The following is an 18,321-nucleotide window of genomic DNA, read 5'->3' on the forward strand; positions in this document are numbered from 1 at the left end:
AGAGTTTTCTAAGACAGCATTTACCTCACATAATTAGCAGAACACTACATGCCTGTCTACATCTTTTTCCTTGTTCTGTGCACAAGAAATTTAGCTTCTGTGGCCAGCTCCAGGAGGAAGTTGGATGCGTTGGGGAGTGAATCCCAGAGGGAAGAAAAAGGGTTAACTGCTAGAAACAGATTATTTTAAATTAATTATTTGGCCTTTCAAGGACGGAATGAGAATATTTCCTCTTAGTTCATTAGGTCCTGTTCCAAGGTACCTGATTTTAAGTTTCCACTGGATGACAAGGTACCCAGGAGTTAGATGTAGTTGTACTGAAGTGGGAGGCCCCATGTGGCTCTATTTCCTGCTTTTTTAAGCAGAGATCAGTTCATGCCAATGTGAAAGAAACAGAAATGTGGATTTACTTGTCCAAAGTCTACTCTGATTTACAGAGAGTTGTGAGTTATGCAGGAATTCACAGCAAGCCTGATCTTACTTTTAAGTGGTAAAATCTGCAAGTTCCCAATTGCAACGTTTGCTATTATGAGGTCTAAGTTAACAGGGCCCAACAACAATTTAGAAGGACAAAACAATGTGGTCAAGTATTCCCAGAAGGAGCAAAAGAAAGCTGTGGAATATATGGAGGCATAATATACCCTGCAGTTCCTCAGCCAGCTGGGGACTGACACCTACGCAAATACTGTCTAGCTTTGCAGACAGTATGACACCAGTTAGCACCACAGAGGCTGAAACTACAGAGCAACAGAAACATGGAAGACCCAGGAATCGCCAAAAATGTTGTGCATTTTAAGCATTAATCTGCAAAAACAGTTAAGCTGGCATTTTTTAATGATTCATGCTAAAAAGCAGCAGGCAAAACTGCGCAGAAGACAGACACCGTGTCCCATTTGCTCTCTGCTCCCATTAAGTTAGCCCTTAAGTAACTTTGATGTGGGAAGGATTGTAATAGGGCACAGGTTCCCCACTCTGACCATGGCGTACCTTTAGACCTTGAATCAAAAGCAAGGCAAAATAATTTCTTGTCAAGATGTGTAAAACATTAGCAGACATCTCAATGAAACGTTACAAAACTAAGAGGTAAATCATGTCCACTGAGCTTCTATTTAACTGATGGGCCTATTATTCTCTTCACAGGACCAAAAGGATATACCCCTTCTTGAATATCCTTAGCAGTGTTTCCCTTTCCCTGAGGGGGAGTGTGACTAGTAATAGGTAAGTCAATCTAGTTACCACTGGAAAAGAGGATCCACAGGGGGCAACATTTTTTATGTTATGTTTGAGATCACTCATTACTGACTTCTATAATTAAGTCACCAGCTTTTTTATTTTTTAGACTTTAGTTGATCCACCTTTATTTCTGCTTTGAAGAATTATTATCTCACTAGAAAATTATGAAGATCTGATAAGAATTGAACCCAGTACAGCCAGCCACCTCCATGTAACACTAGGGCAGTATGCCATACTTTTTTTCTTTGGAAACTGGCTTAGTCCCACAGACAGGAGACAGGTCAGGAATAAGAAACCAATACAGAAATGTGAGATCTTAGTAATGCTGCCCATGGGCTAGGACTAAAGTTATTGCATAAAACATAACAATGTTTCAGTCGACACTTTTAAAAACCAGTTTAAATGCGGAAGAGCAGCTCCAGTAGGAACAATAAAGAAAGGGTCACCTTAGACTTTCAATATCTTCTCTATTACTTGGTACACCCCATGGGATATTGGCCTTTTGCCACACCATTCAGGAGGTTAAAATCCACTTTATGCTTGCCCCTTGGTGGAAGTACCCTAACAGGTTGCCCATAGGAAACATTCGTGTGAAACTCCCCCCTTTCACACTTTACACAGGGTAAACAGTTCCCAAGATAGAACAATTTGCTCTCCAGGCTGGTGATTAAGACAATTCTTTCAGAGCCCTACAGCCTGCTGACTTCAGTATTCTCTTTGTTCACTGGGACCCTCAGAGAGATGGGAGAATGAGAACATGAAGCCTGAAGCTGGATGTCCTGCCCCTTTTTGAGTATTCTCTTAATCCATATATATGTGCTGAGAACTAATAAAGCTCAAGGAGCAAGGTCCTGTTAAGAAAGAGGGTTTTTAAAGTACTTTACTGAGAATAATTACAAAATTCAGCAAATAAGAATACATATACATAGATAAAAATATGCATATTAACGTAAAAAAAAGAAGAAAGAAAAGATCGATAATTCAGAAGTTATTAGAAGTTTTAAGATGTTAGAAAACATGAACAGCTAGCCAGTCTGTTAGGGATAAATCTTGCCTAAGCCTTAGATGTTAAGCTGAAAAGAAATGGAAGTCTCACTGCATTTGCAGATGGGAACTTTGGCAAGAATATGAGTTCAATGCGAGATGAAGGCTGCCTCATGGAAGAGTCCTCTTTTATTACCTAATCACCAACATTAAGCTGCACTAATACAAATAAGACAAATGAATGCACTTAATGTCTCTGGGTTGACTGGTCTGACTTTTGTCCTAATGCTTACACTTCATTGTTACCTAAATGAGTCTGATATTATTCTGTGGTCACTTTTGGCTCTGTGAATGTGAAGAATTAATTCGGTCAAAAGACCATGTCTTTTGACCGAAGGCCAGTCAGAGTTTGACTAGAGGGTTTAACTTATAAATCCTAGACCATTAAAATCCTAGGTGCACTCTTCCTGTCTATTCCTGGAAGCAGTATTTTCAATCTATTTGCCACACCTCCATCCTTGGTTCTAGAACTGTTAAAAGGTTTAGAGTTGAAAAAAAAAAACAATTCTCAGGAGGTTTTCTGAATCTAGTTCCCTGCTTTCTTGCTCTAAGTATCCAAAGTTATCTTTTATTTCGTTTATGCCAAAGGACAGTAATTTCAAACAGCTTACTTTGGCAAGCAAAGATGATCTGTTTTTTTCCCCAGCATTTTGCTTTATCTACTCCACTGAAAAGAGAAGAAACATTAGCATCCAACCCTGAGAATTCATAACATACACAGAGAAACTCTGTATACTAGGTGGTTTAAAACAGAGAATATTGGAAAAGTTCCATAGAGTCTCTGACTTTATGTAGGCAATTGGAGGGAGCTGACAGAGTATGGGGACTGTTGTCTCCATCCAAGAATGTGAAGAAGCAAATAAACAAACCTGTGGGCTCACAGGAAGTGTTTGCCAAAAGTCATCTGAAAGAGCAGACACTGATGACTTATTCCCGTAGATGGTATTACTGTTCCCACATGAGAAGCAATTTTATTTATATTGCATTTAAAAATTACAACTTGTGCTTTCAAAGTTTATATCCTCTTGGACTGCTCCAGGTCAGAATTCATTCTGGATGAAATGCTGATTTTCCTTTTTCCTAGTATTTTCCTACTATTTCAGTCAGAGCAGAGTATCTTTCCATATTTCTGATTATACTAAGGCCAAAGAGACTGGATTAGGTATAGTAACATCTGCATTATCTGCAACTAATTTAAACCACCAGGAAGTTACAAATTCTTACAGGATCATCCCACCCTATTATACTGCTAGTAGATGTGCGCACTTTACTAGCCAGTGAAAAAAAGTCATTTTCATGGATACCATGATTTTAAAACCATATTTTAGTAAAAGTATCTGTTACTAGTTCCCAGGATTTTTCCTTAAAAGAACTGGACTGCCTAGAAAGTGAGCATGAAAACATTATTTGATACTTAACAAAGTGCTTCCTGTACATGTCCAGTCTGAAATTCATTCTTCACTCTACTACAAAACTCAGTGGTTAGCTCAGCAGAACTAAGAGGTGAAAGAAAGGGCAATCTGTCCTCAAATGTACTAAAAGGACCATTTAAGTTATAGATATAAAATCATTACTGCTGAACATAAAAGATTAAAAAAGAATAAAGAAAAACCAACCTGCCTTGACGTCAAGAGTTTTACATAAGTATGCAAAGTTAAATGTTTGGGAAACCCAAATCACCCAGATACAATAAAAAGAACTCTAAATAGTATTTTAGACATCTAGAAGAGTATAATTTTCATTCTAGTTGTGGTCAGCTTGTACTAAATTATCTTATTGCACTTTTCAGAAAAAAACATTAGTGATGTTATGATTTAATAGGAAACTACTCCTCGTGCTAGCATACTTTTAGGAGGTTTATCACAGAAAAGAACTTAACTTTCCATCAGATCTTGATGGCTGGAAACTATTTGACTTCCTCGACCCATCCTTGTAGTTCCTTCAAAGGAATTATCTGGACAACAAATGAATTGAAATTGAAGGCCCCGCCAGCTGAGCCAGTTCATCCCAAACTCATTATCCCTATGAATTATTCTTCTTTTGTCTCATACAAAACCAAGAAGCACCTGCAAGCATCACAGTGTTGGTACAAGGGAAGCTATCATTTTATGGGGGTATGAAGAGGCTTCATCCTGAAGCTGTGATTCATAAAGCGATTCACACAGAAACATACACTTCTTTAACAGCATTAGACGTCTAATAGGGCTGCCAATGGTGGCAACCTCTGTCCAAGGTGCTTGCTCCTTGCACCGCTGCCCTCTCTCCCCTGTAGCAGCTGCAGAATGAACCAGAGCGAGGAGCTGATCCAGCAGAAATACAGCTTTCTCAGTTAGGAAATTTTCTAGCCATATCACAGCTCTGATTCAGTTCTCTTCATGGTTATCCAGCAGAGGGGTGTCTATTGAAGGATGGGAACCGCTTAAGCTGTTTTAAGCATTGCTGCTGCCAAATGCTAGATTGACTTTTTTTTTTTTACTAATTTCTTATCAGGGAAGCTAAAGCATTTTCTTTCAGTATAGATTAGTGATACACTAAAATCTTGGCCAAAACCCAGTAGTATAGTGAGCTAATTGTTTATCCTCTGCAGAAGTGACAACTGCATGTGGTTACTCCTAGGGACATCAGCATTATGACTGGTTGAGGATGAAAATGGTCAGGAACCAAAGGGCAAAACCCCTTTCATGTTAACTCAACTACTGAAATTTGAGGTGGGAGAAAGAGGAAAGGGGAAAATGGGGACTTGGTTGAAATGTCCTTCCAAGGGAAGCTTGGACTATAAAGTAGGACTCCAGACTAGATACTTCTTCGTAAGAGCATTATAAATATATGAAGCTGAAATAAAAGGAGCGGCTTTTATTAAATAGGCTGTGGTTGCCTAACATTTTGTCAGCACGAGCATGAAGGGTGAAAGGAACCTTTGGTGATATGCTGCTAAATAAATCTACCAGTGGCTTTCTATTCACTTTTATTCACCTGTTTCCATTTTCAAATTCACTAGAGGAGTGAGTGATAGAGAGGATGAAAAGAACCTCTGTATTTGTTTTATGGAAACACTATGCTGTCCGCTATCAATGTCTTCAGTGAGCTCTGTGTAATTTAAGGAAAATGTGTAAGGAAAATTTAGAGATTCCAGCTCCTTCTGAGTGAGGAGCTTTTAGAACTGAAGTTAAAGATCTCCTATATCACAAGGGAATATAAGTGCTCAAGACACACAAATCATGGTATGAACAAATCATCAACATTTTTTAACAGCAAGTATAGGCAGAATATGTAAAGTATTATATTGAGATGTAAAAGAATACTTGATCTACATACGGACCCCATGAAAAGATGATGTTCAGTCAATGAAACAGTATTGAAGCATTCTGCACAAAAACTGTACTGTCAGGACAAACACACATTTAAATCTTTGTTTCCCTTTAAGATCTAACAGCTCTGAAATATTTGAGCCACACAGGCTAAGTTATTTTGGCCTTTTACACAAAGTTTACATGCAGCTGTGAAAGGCATCTGCTAATGGCAGACCCACCAAAAGGCCCAGTTTTTAGACTTCTGAGAGCTTTTCTCACCATGATTTTTCAGAAGCTTTTTATCAGATTCTCTGTTGCTTAGTGTTTATGCTGTACTTGGAGACTACACAGTGACAAGAAACTGTGGAACCATGGTGAGGTTTATGGCCTTATACAGAAGGCTGGACTAGATCATTACATGGTCCCTGGCCTTACAAGAGGAAAAAAAAATGTTAGAATCTCATCCAAGCTCTTGGAATTCCCTTTTACACAGATGAGTTTAATACCCGTGCACTGGTTCTCAAAACTATTATCCCTTACTTCAAGGAGGCAGGGAAATTTGAAACAAATGTAGAAACAACAATTACAAAAAATATATACTAGCCAGCTGGAAAGGAAATGTGAAGCACTCTTATATGCAGAACATGCTACTACTACTTCTTTCCCAGAATGAAACACAAAGCAAACAGAAAGAAACATATTAGCAAAGTCAAATCTGTATTATCGAGCCCATGGGTGACAAAGGAAAACAGACCCTGGGAAGGGGGCTGAAAAAGAGCATTTTGAGGATTACCATCCTGGATGTTTAATGAGGAAGAAACAGAAGAAAGAAAGTTTATTGCAGATTTCTGTCTTTTCCTGGCTATCCACATTAATGGATTTTCTGGGAATAAATTTAAATAGACTGAATAACATTTCTCTGGAAATGTGAAATATTATTAAAATGATCGGTTTCCATAATAAAGATCCAGTGGGATTTGCAATATGGATACATATACCATACAGATTTTCTTTCAGCTTCTATCCTGAAACAACTAGATAGGGATTTCATCTCTTTTCTGTTTAGCTAAAAGGAACTTTCTTTTATACATGTCAGAGGTTGACACCACATATTTCAGAAGACACCTGCAGAATCTCCCATCAGCATCTTATCCTTACCTTGACAGTTACAGACCTTTGTAGTTCAATAATATGAAAGAGATTTAATCTTCCTTTCAGTAGTCTGAAGTTTAATTACTGCACCCTGAATGTAGTTGCTAATTTGCTAATCATACGAGAAGACAGTTCCTCTTTCAACTCTGCCAAATGATTGGTCTCTATCTCTTCCTGAGCACAAATCTCTGTGCTTCTACCTCAGCTCTAGGTTCTCTCCCAGTTACTCAAATTATGTTTTCCACAGAGACATGCAAGTCTCCCTGAAATAGGAGTTAGTGCTCCTCCTTGCCAAAGAAATTGAGAAGTTTGAACAGCTATTTGGAAGTATGTGATATTTATCTCACATACCTACCAATATATTTTATCATGGTTTGATAGGAAAGCCACGGGGAAGTTCTTCACTGGATATAAGCCAAAGATAATTAATTTAGGAATGTGAACAAAGTACCCCAAGATAAGGCAGTTTGCAAACTTAGAGTGCTCTCAGCCTACAGAAAATGCCATCAAGAGGTCATTCAAAGCAGTTTATCCATGGCTGACCTCAAGTTAGGACCATATCCACAGACAGTAAGCCCTGTGTAACCTGCCCTTAACACAGCTCAGCTAACCCAGGCAGCTGGTTCAAGGATCCAGACTCATGAGGACGCCTGCACAACTGCAATAGTTTATCATAGCTGAAGAGTCAGTTCTCAAGAGTTTGGGGTTTTTTTTTTCCTTTAAAAGAAAGGGGAGAACAAAGATTGCACTCTGCAAATGGAGAGAACACATTGTGCAGAGTTTTGAGAGGAAACCCTTGTGCTTTAAAACGTGAAGAAACTATGCCAGCTCAAAAACAGGAGATATACACTTTGTTCTGGGCTTGAGCCTGAGCTCCACAGGACTTGCAGGTGCTAAGAACTTTTTATACAAAGAGCTGTCAAGGGAGGATGCTCTAGCTGATAGCCAGCTTTTGGGGAGAGTCAAACCAGTGCTGTCTTAAATTTTCCTTACATAATCAGCTTTAAAAAGGGGGTTTCCTCCTCCTGCTTTTAGCCAGTGAGAATTTTCTTTTTCGTAAGGGACTTCAGGCTTGTTGGTGTGGAGAATCAGTTTGGGGAGTGTGAATGCTGCTGTTGCCAGCAGTCCATGGTGCTGATGGAGAGATTTATATTTGAATATGGTCAGTGTCCTCAGCCTGCAGCTGGAACGGATTATTTCCAACATTTTTTGAAAGGTCAGTTGGTGCGTTTCTGTGTCAGCATTGTCAAGGATTTATGGACAGCAAGAAAAGGTCAATAATGCACACAAAATGACCTGCCAAAATGAGTTGTGATCTACTAGCGGGTTGTTGCCCTACAAAGTTCCACTAAACTGGAGATAACATACAGAAAACCCACTTGTTAGTTTACTATGCTGTTCGGCAATTGCTCAGCATAGCTCAGGTCTCCTGCTGAGCTATGAAAAAAAGTGGTACTAAAAGTCACAATAGGAAAAATTTTACTATATATCATCTTCATGGTCCATTTTTCTTTCATGGGCTTCCCCATAATAATGTAGTGTTCACTGGATTTTCATGGGTGTCCAGGGTACGTATGTTAAAAAGAACTGATCATATTCAGAGTTATATTTGCCATTTTATATTATTGTGCTACAAGATCCTTAACTGTGAAATATTTTCATTAAAAAGATGCTGCTGCCTATCTTCTATTACATTAAAAAAGGAAAAAGTGTGGCAAGCTGATATTATGAGGGATCTTTTTTAATGACAAATGAAAAAGGCTGGACTGTGTTGTCACATTTTACAACAGTAACTGACAATGGCCGTACATGAGAAACAGAGCACATAGATAACCTTCCTCCTACCCCCATCATCCAGACTGTGTCCAGACCATCACGTGTATTAGCAACTGACTGACCTATCCTTCATCAGTTTGGACCCATTTAGCTTTTGGCTTATAGTCAAAATCTATACCTCTAGGAAATACAGAAGAGGAGGACTGTCTAAGTCACCTGTCAATGCCCAAAGTAACCCACTGAGCTCAGACCCAGCCTGGCAGCCTTCGTCACACATTGCTTATTCTGCCGTGCTAGCGGTAGCACCATTCTCACAAGTACTGTTAAAAAACACCAGCCCCAAAGCAAGGATGTGTGATGAGCACCAAGCTACTCCTGGGACAGGGGGTCTCCAAGCCTCAGCACAATTACCTCCTCCCGAGCTGTCACTTCCCCTTGCGCAGAGAGACAAAAGCCAGACTCCTCTTCTATAACCCAGCCAAAAGATCCTGTGGAAGACGACGGAGTATTGTTCCTCCTAAAACCCTTCACTGTTTCCTTAGGCATTTGACGGTCTTCCCCTTCAGATTTTTCCTGCCTCTCTCTCAGCCACCAGAAAGGGTGCCCTGCTCTGACACCTCATTTTGGCCTTGACTGAGATGGTTGAGCAGCGACTTCTGCTTGGTGACTTGGCAGAGCTGCAAAAAGACACAGGCCCCAGTCGCACACAGGGTCCCACTGGGAAACCCTTTTGGGACATGCTGAGTTGGGTGTATGTGCCCTCTCCCCAAAACAAACATACAGAAGTCAGCACAGCCACAATGTGCCACAATGTTTTGCATCAGATGGAGGTCCCTCCCTCCACCTGTTTCTATTTTACTAGATAAATTATGGAATTACACCAAAGAATAGATTAAAACAGAAAAGGTTTCTTTTCTTCTATATCAGCTATTGTTACCCATTTCTGTGTCCTGTAGTCTTTTCAAGGAAGTCAGATAAACTTCGGGTAAGCAATAAGAAATCTATTACGCTTTCATACTTCAGCTATTGTTTGTACTGTCCTTCTAGCATGCCCGAGTGCAACAAACCAGTGTCCAATAACTAGTACATTTTACTTCATTTTAGAAATGTAACAAGCAGGCTCGTTGTGGTGTTCTTGCATCAGACATCGGCAAAATAAGGAGAATAAACATGGAGGGAAGCTACTTTTAAATCTCAAAATAGTACTTCGTTTTGAGTTTTGTTCATTGCTGGGATTCATTCCAATTTTAATGAAACAGAATTTCTCAGTCACATTTCCACATTACGTTTCCATCTTTCATTAAAGTGGAGCCAGAAAAGCACTTAGGCACATGCTTAAAACTTCAAAATGCATTCTGAATGTATTGCCTAATTCCTGTGATATTTTTGTTCACTGGGGGTCTTCACAAGTTCAGACTAATACTAGAAATTGGCTTTGATTTAGATAAAAGCATTCTTGTCCTAAATGAGGTCAAATATAACAAGGCCAAAACCTGAAACCTTCACATATGCTTGGGGAGACAGACATTATCATTCTTCCCTACACCCATGCAGTTAAAAGATTGGCCAGTTAGACTAAATACAAAGAGAAATAACTAACTCCTCTAGCTTCCTCACTGCAGACAGCTGTCCCACTTGCTGGCCCATGGGCTAGGTTGGCTCAGATGCTAGCACGAAGAGCAACGGCTACTTTCTGCAAGGTGACTTGATGAATACGGTGCTATCCAAATCAAGCTTTAAAAGTCTGTAAAAGTGGCAGCATAGCAGTTCTCCTACCCAGTTTTTTAGGGCTGCCCTGAGTTTTTGTTGTTATTACTGGCTTCCCTTTGTCAAAGCAAGGGCATTTTGTACTGGAGGAGGTTCCCTCAGTCATTTCCCCCTTTAGGAACTCCATGTCTTCACATAAAAGTGCAGGATTTCCTAAGTGGTTCACAAACAACAGGCCAAATTCTTAATCCAATTTAAAAATAGTGTTTTCTTCAGTAGTCTTCATGAGGAAGGTTCGGCTCCCAGAGAGCAGAAGCAGGCTATTTTAATACAAAGGAACTCGGACCTTTAAAGGGATTCAAGCTGCTCTTTATATCTTCCAGAAAGCCTTGCTTGGAATTGCATGCTCCCAGCGTCTGCTCCCTATTCTCACCTATTCTTCTTCTTTCACCTGGGGAGTTAGGTAATGTCTGGCCCAAGTACAATAAGGCCCCCACCCCCTTTAAAGGCCATCTTATTCTAGAACAACATTGTTTATGGATTCCATATGGTCTATCATTAGTGTTATCCTTGATTCTCTGTCTCTCACTTTCCTCTTGTGCAATAAAAGAGATGAAGTAACACATTGTAAAAGAATGTGTTTGCAAGATATAATAGACATCTGCCTCTCTCCTTTGGAGGCTGCTGTGAGAATACAGTTGCTACCTATTTTGCCAATTTGACCACAACATGTCTTGGGCCTCTCAGAGCAATCGTGCGTGAACACATCAATGTGTTCATGAGCAACAGCTCTGTGTCTGAGATGGCCATCTATTTTATCTTTTTGCACTGTTACTGGCATGCTTTGTCCAAAAACTATGCAAGTTCTTGTTGATACTGTTAGAAAAGATGTTACGAATCTTTTGGGGAAGATGTGACCTGATCTTTCTGGAACATTTTTTAAAATGTTGTCTTTCTTTTTTTGAAGCAAATGTCATTCTTCCTTTTAGCCAGCAAACCCTGCATGCCCAGGCAAGACTAGAAAGAAGTCATGTTTCCATTTTCAAAACTGAAGACAGAATGCTCTGTACATTTCTAAGAGAAAACAATCCACTCCAACTTGACCACATAACTTGCTTTAGATCTGTGACAGCTTAAAAATTAGTAAGAATAATTCCATCAATTAAAACCACCTGCTGTTTGATTTACGGCAACAGTACATCTTAAGAACCATTGAGCACAGTGGAAATTGCTGTCAAAAAGGCTCTTTTTGCCACCTCTTTCTCTTTTACACCATCTTAAGTCACGAATACCTCTGGTCAATTTGCTGCAATTAGTCTACTGTAAAACTAGACAAAGGTGAACAGCTTCTGACTGCAGTGGAGGCAGCCCCCCACCTCACACTGGTGTGGCTGAGATGGGAATCAGGCACAAAGGCTGCAAAACTTGTCTTTAACCACACACTTGGTGCCCTGTCAAGCTTAACAACATTTGGAAATCTGTCTGTATGTCTCATTTCATTGTCTGCTAGCCATAAGGCCATTGTTTAAAAAAAAAAATATTGACAGTATGTCTTCTCTTATCATCGCATGGAAAAGGATATAAAAATATAAATAACCTGAAGGCATCTGTCTTTCTGGATTATTTGAGAATAACCTCATCTTAATGAAGATAAAAATGGTATGCTTTTACAGAACCTGCAGCATACACTCTGATTGAAAGATAAATTATTATTTCTCTTCTATTTCCTAAGTAATTAAACTTGAAGGCAGGTCTCCTTGTGTTACTTCCCAGACATAAAACAAAGACTATTTTAAAAACACTGCTTCCATTCTTCCTTTTTCACTGAAGACCTGGTGCCTCACTGGTTACTCAGGGAATACTATTGCTGGAGTTGGTAAAATACTTTTGGAGTGAGGTATGCAGAGGAGGGCGTACTTGCTAAAGTGCTGAAATTATTTTTCTCATGCAAAAGATAACCAACCAACCAACAAAAATAAACAAAAGCGTACTAGTTGCCAGCAAGTCCACTGAATCTTTCTTTTTAAGTTAGAGGAATCTTAAGTATCTGCCTTCCTGCCAACTTCATTTCATGGTCTTGTGTCTGTCTTCCATCTACATGCATCCATCAATTTCTAGCCAAAATTATAATTATTCTGTGTGCCACTTTTTTCCTTGTAAGCACCTGAATGACTCCTTGATCTTTTTCATGTTTTTCTCTGCCTTCTGAAATCTCTATAGTCTGAATTTATTTATGAGGTCAGAAATAAAGTAAATTCAAATCTGTGCAATCTGTGGGAGAACCAAGAAGTTCCTTCAGGTTGCCTTGTGATTTGGGGAATAAAGCTGGCCAAGACAGTGACGAGATCCTTCACAACCGTAGCAGCCAAGCAATAGATAACCAGTTTCCAGGGGAGGGAGTTGTACAACTGGCAAAGCATCCTCCATTCAACAGAAGAGGAAGCCCTTTAGGACAAAAGGCTGCTCATGGAATATGGTACAGTGGGAGAGATACTAAAGATCTTAACCTAGATGCACTCATGCAAACATTGCAAAACCGCAGGCCACCTCCGGTGCTTGTTATTATTTTAATATCATTGACTCTGTCTCACAGTAAAAGCGAATTGGAATAGTGTTTGAAAACCCATATGTATAATGTACTTACACCAAAATGTAGTTGAACCTCTGTACTTGAAAAGGTCTGCTCATCATTAGTCTGGGACTGATTTTTGGACACTGCTTTTTACACTGTCTCATTTGAGCTAGATACTGGTAGTCTTATTTTCTCTAACACATTCAGTACAGTGTAATTTATAGTGTTATGCAGATGCTGAATCATTTGAATCTCCATTCTGTAGCACATAATTTACATTGCCTGTGGCAAATAAAAAGATAAGTGCAATCCGTATTGTAAATGCATTGTACCGTTGTGAATTTGCATGTTATCTCCTTGTTCTTCTTCAATTCATGGAATTTATGTTGTCATAGTAGCAATGCCTGATATTGCAGTGAATATCCTCTTATCAGTTATGTTTGGATTTTAAAACTAGCTGTGTCTATATACATCATTATAGCAGTCTTCACTATCACCCTAAATAATTCCCAAGCTGCAGTAAAAAATTCTGCTGAACTGAAATATTACAGTAAAAGTAAGGACACCGCTTGAAAATACACATATAATGTTTTCTCTTATTTAACTCCTATTCAAGCAAGCAGTCCTAAATCAATTTTTTTTTTAAATTAAATAACTTTACAGATTTAAATCCATTTGTTGTGGACCATTTTTTATCTCAATGACACTTTTATGCAGACCATATAACTCTCTTGAAATAATTTTCTCTTGAGCATCGGTGTTTCACCATGTCAATGAACATGGCCCTGATGCAGGAGACTATCTAGTCTTTTCAAGGGTCAGGCACATACCAACTAAATTTGAATGGATAGTATCAAAGTAACTTTAAATACAATAAAATATACAGTTCTGTGGGAAGATAATCCACTGAAACTTACTTCCTAAGGTCTGGTGTCTTATGTCTGTTTCCATGTTCTGATGTTGTGTAAGAGAAAAGCTCATGTTTCACTTTTACTTGAGTTGCAGCATGGAAGGCCTTTTGCCTGTCTCTGTCATCTTATTTTCAAAAAATTGTGACAATTTAGACTGACATCTCTTTTGAAAACTCGGTTTAATTAGACTGAAGAGTTGCAAAGATATTAAGGCTGAAGTGATTGACAGATGGACAAAGAGACAATGTGGTTGCATGAGCTTCATTCTCATAGGAAACCATGACAACTAAAAAGAGAGTTTCAGAGATCTTTAGCTGGAACAAGTTGGTACAGCTTCACTTACCTCAGTGAGCTGGAGTGACTTGCTGAGTGCTAAAAATAGATAGTAATTAAAATAGAAACACAAGGCTGGGCAAACTCTATCTGAATGCTCTCTCCTCTGCACTACCATGTAATACAAATACAGTGTAACTGAATTTGAACAAATTCTTTATATTTTGAAAAAGTAGTATGTTTTTAAGTGAGCATCAAAATCAGCACTTTAAAATAGCCATTGTAAAAGTATTCTGCAACAAGATACAGTACATTTATTCTGGCATAAATCAAAAATTCACTTTTTACCCTTGACTTTTTGACATTATTTTTATAACACTGTAATTTTACAAAGCAATGCCATATGAAAAATGGAAATGTGGTCGCTCCATTTATTTATTTTCTAATCACTTTTCCATCTCCTTTTACAAATTACCAGGAAATTTTTAGTGTAATTTCTAATTATATAAAGTATCTGTATTTTGCCCCTGCCTGTGAAGCCTTTACCTAACCAAGTGCCGCATAATCAAACAAATAAACAAATATCAACATACGATCCATCAGTGCTGCATGAAAAATGAAAATATTAACCAAGGTCTGTTTAAAAAAGTTTTGTGTGTTAAATCACAACTTGTTAAGAACTCCAATTAATGGATGTGTTTAAAGAATAGAAGCAGAAAACAGAGAACTTCAATCCCTTTTAAATTCTCTCCACAAAAAATCGCCTCTGCAATTCATTTGATGCAGTACATGAATCAAACATTATTGATTAATATAGGGAATCTGTGACGTGCTAATGTGGGAGTTGAGGGAGTTGTTTAAACTACAGAAGTCTTTAAAAACTTCCCTTCCCCCAGAAGGGCGATCTCAGGTAGGATGTTAAATGTATGCTCAGCCACTGGCTGCAAGAAGTCACTAAAGCAAACACTGAAGCACCTTGGTGAAGGCAATACTATCAACCGACACTTCTGCTCAGTGACCCTCTCAGGTCTTAGAAATGGTCTTTTCCGATTCCAGGTCTTGCTGTATTGATTTCAATCAGCAGCTTTTCCTAAGAGCCCCACTTTGAAATAGCCCTGCCAGGATTTCTACGCTCTAACCCAAGTTTTATCTCAGAGCTTTTATTCGCATTTGACATTGTTCAGCTAAATGACAAGAAAGGACTTTGTGTGTGTACTTGTTTCCCTACCCACATTTTTTTTAATTGTGTTTGTTTCTCTCTGTTTACTTATGCTTTCACTTGCTCCATCAAGTGAGGCACAGTGAGCTGCCCCAAGTGTTGTTTTCAAAATGTTCTTACATTTTTGGCCATGCTTCAGTGGGACCAAAGTATTTCTGTCAATGACTTCATAATGCCAGGATTTTACCTCCTGCTTTTGAATACTGGAAGCACCTCACAGGAGGCTCTTACTGCTCAAATCCCCATGCTTCCTTCTTATCCTTACCTGAGCAACAGAGGCGTCGATAGCCCACACCCCCCCATGGTGACACCCTTGCCCAAGGTGGCGAGGGGCCAGGCAGCCGCCACTCCACACCAGGGCACAGGAGCTGGGGCAGAATGGCAAAGAGCAGGCAGCTGCCGTGCCCTCCATCACGCCTCCCCCTCATGAGAGGCTGCACCCGCTGCACAGCATCTCCAAAGGCATGGAGCAAAGCAAGCTGGGGGGAGGCAAGGTCGCTTAAGCCACGTTTGCACCTCCTAACTTCTATAGATCTCGGCATAAATTAGAGCTGTCTAAAGGGCTTTTTGATGGTTAAGATTTGGGAGGGGGGAAAGGGGTATTTCAGACAGTAAAAGAGTTTCAACCTTTTTCTCTTTTTCTGTTGTTTTTTTGTTGTTTCTTTTTTTAAATGAAGAAAGTTTTCAGGAAATCCTCAGCAGAAACTGAGAATGGGTTCCTGATGGCTGGATGGATTTTGCCAAAATCCATTTTAAGGTTTACTTTGAGTAAGCTTAAATCAGGTTGCCATATGGAATTACTCCACGCAGCAGCCTGACCTAGAGCAAAACTGAACAAAGCTGAGATTATTTACTAAAATCCTAAACCGCTGGCTGTTTCGCATCTCTCCCACACTGGATCTAATTCCCTAAGTAAATAAGCACATATTAAGTTAAAAACCCAAGTTAATGAATAGGCCAAATAGTTGTACACAAGGTAGGCTATTTGATGACATGCCAGACAGAACCATGGGTCAGCATTCATGCCTCAGACTGTCTCAAAGCTTGCTGGCACCTGCAGCTTAGCATATTTACTGCTGTAGCCAAGAAGATTGATCACAGGAAGCCAAAGCTGTTCAGTTAAAAAAAAAAATAAGAATCAGCTGTTTTCTATGAGCAGTCTGTCAGATAACCAGCCTAATGAAACTGTGGGCATTTCTCTTGAGCTCAAGAAACATTCATGCTGGAGAGGATACTGGAGTCATTCTAATACTTTGCAGTTGTTTTGGAGGTTAAATAGAAAGCGGCACAGAAGAAAGGCTCTGCCTTTGTGATTAAAGAAAAGGCAGAAACGTAACATCAAAATGTACAGTTGTGCCCTCGACTAAAATAGACATAGCACTAACACTGTATTTTTCACCTCACTGATGTGATCCAAATTGAAAACACAAAGGATGCCTTTCACTGGTATTCTTTAAAAAAATTGACACAACTGTCCTAGAGAGAAACCAGACAGTCAAGACATGGTCCTGCTTTTGTAAAAATAATTCATAACCTGATGAAATGTCTTGTGTCAGAATCAAAACCAAGAAGCTTCAGATGAAAAATGGATCTGACTCCTGTTAGAACTGCATAAGCTGCTCTGCAGTCTCAGCTCTCCCTGTCCTGGGCTCCAAATGGATGCAAAGATAAAAGGAAAGCAGCAAAAGGCTCAGCACACAGCGATCCTGGTGTCTTTTGATAGGACACATCACCAACGCGGAAAACACTGAATTTCACACATGGGCTTTTGGCTAGCTTGTACATACAAACATGGTTTTGCCAACCACCCCACTGTCAGTACAAAACGGCATTTTCACATAAGTTGCCTCATCTGATTGCAGGCAGGCAGGACTCCACTGGGTAGGTGTTTATTCTGCTGTGATGAGAATAGTCTTCTGGGTGTTCACTCAGTTTTGCTGGACAGTGTGGGAGAAAAAGCAGTTCACATCTTCTGGTAGCTTCTTCCTTTCATTTCCTACCACTTGTGAACTAATACCACAGGAGAAAGGTGGTGGCCTAACCTGCTTTACCTCACAAAACAGGCAATACTAATGTAAAAAAAGGCTTTTTAAATGGTGGTAAGATGCCACTGCTATTTCAGCCCTCTTGCAAACTCTCTACAAGCCAGAGGGCCATTGTTTTTCATGTGACAGACATGCAGACAATCATCGTAGGTGGCACAAACCCGTGAAGCCTCAAGGCTGCTCTAGCCAATCTCAAGAGACTGACCAGTTCAGAACTACCTCAAGCTTCAAGGGAGATAGAAGGAGCCATAGAGTCCAGTCTGCTCTTTGAAAGTGAATCAAATTATCTCTGGCCCTATATCTTGAGGGGAAATTGAAAGCGTCCAGTTAAAAGAACCTAAAGATTTCTTCACCATTTTGTCATGTTTCTCCTTACCAAAAAAAAAAAAAACCCCAACAATCAAGTAAATGTAGCACATTTGATAATGTACAAGTTTATCTGTTTAAACACAGCTTTGGTATAATTTCCGAATATATCATACTAACAATTCCTAGGAATATTGCTGGAAATGAAAGATGGTTCCCATATGACTTTTACCACCTGATACATTGGGTACCAAATAGTGCAGCTTATAGTCAGTTGAAAGCTTGGAATATGCTGATACTTTCTGGGGTTTATTTCCCAGGCCTCAGTTTATGCTCTGCATTTTATATTAATATCATCTTTATTATAGAGTATTTTTATTTATAGATGAAAGGTGTATATAAAACAAGTGATAAATATAGATAACGATAAAAAGAGCAAAGCTGATGACAGCTTATGATAATAATGAACAAATTTATAACAATGATGATATGAATGGTAATAATGAACATTTGATTATTTGTATGTAATTTAATGCATACTTAGACAAAGACCCAATTTTTAAGTTTCCCTCTCAGGTGTATCTGTAACTTTTGTTGTTATTTTTCAATACAGGCATATGTCCTTTAGTTTCAGTTTTCATCCTTATGTTCTGTTTGCAGGCCAAGAGTTATGATGTTTTGCAATGTAGCTAAAGTAGTATGTGTATTTGGTATGCTGAAGGCATCTATCATCTTTTGTCTGTAGCTTTTCTGAAAAGTTCATCACCTCCATTCCCTCAACCAATAGCTTTCT

This window comes from Phalacrocorax aristotelis, chromosome 3 (assembly GCF_949628215.1).
Source record: "Phalacrocorax aristotelis chromosome 3, bGulAri2.1, whole genome shotgun sequence".
Lineage (NCBI taxonomy): Eukaryota > Metazoa > Chordata > Aves > Suliformes > Phalacrocoracidae > Phalacrocorax > Phalacrocorax aristotelis.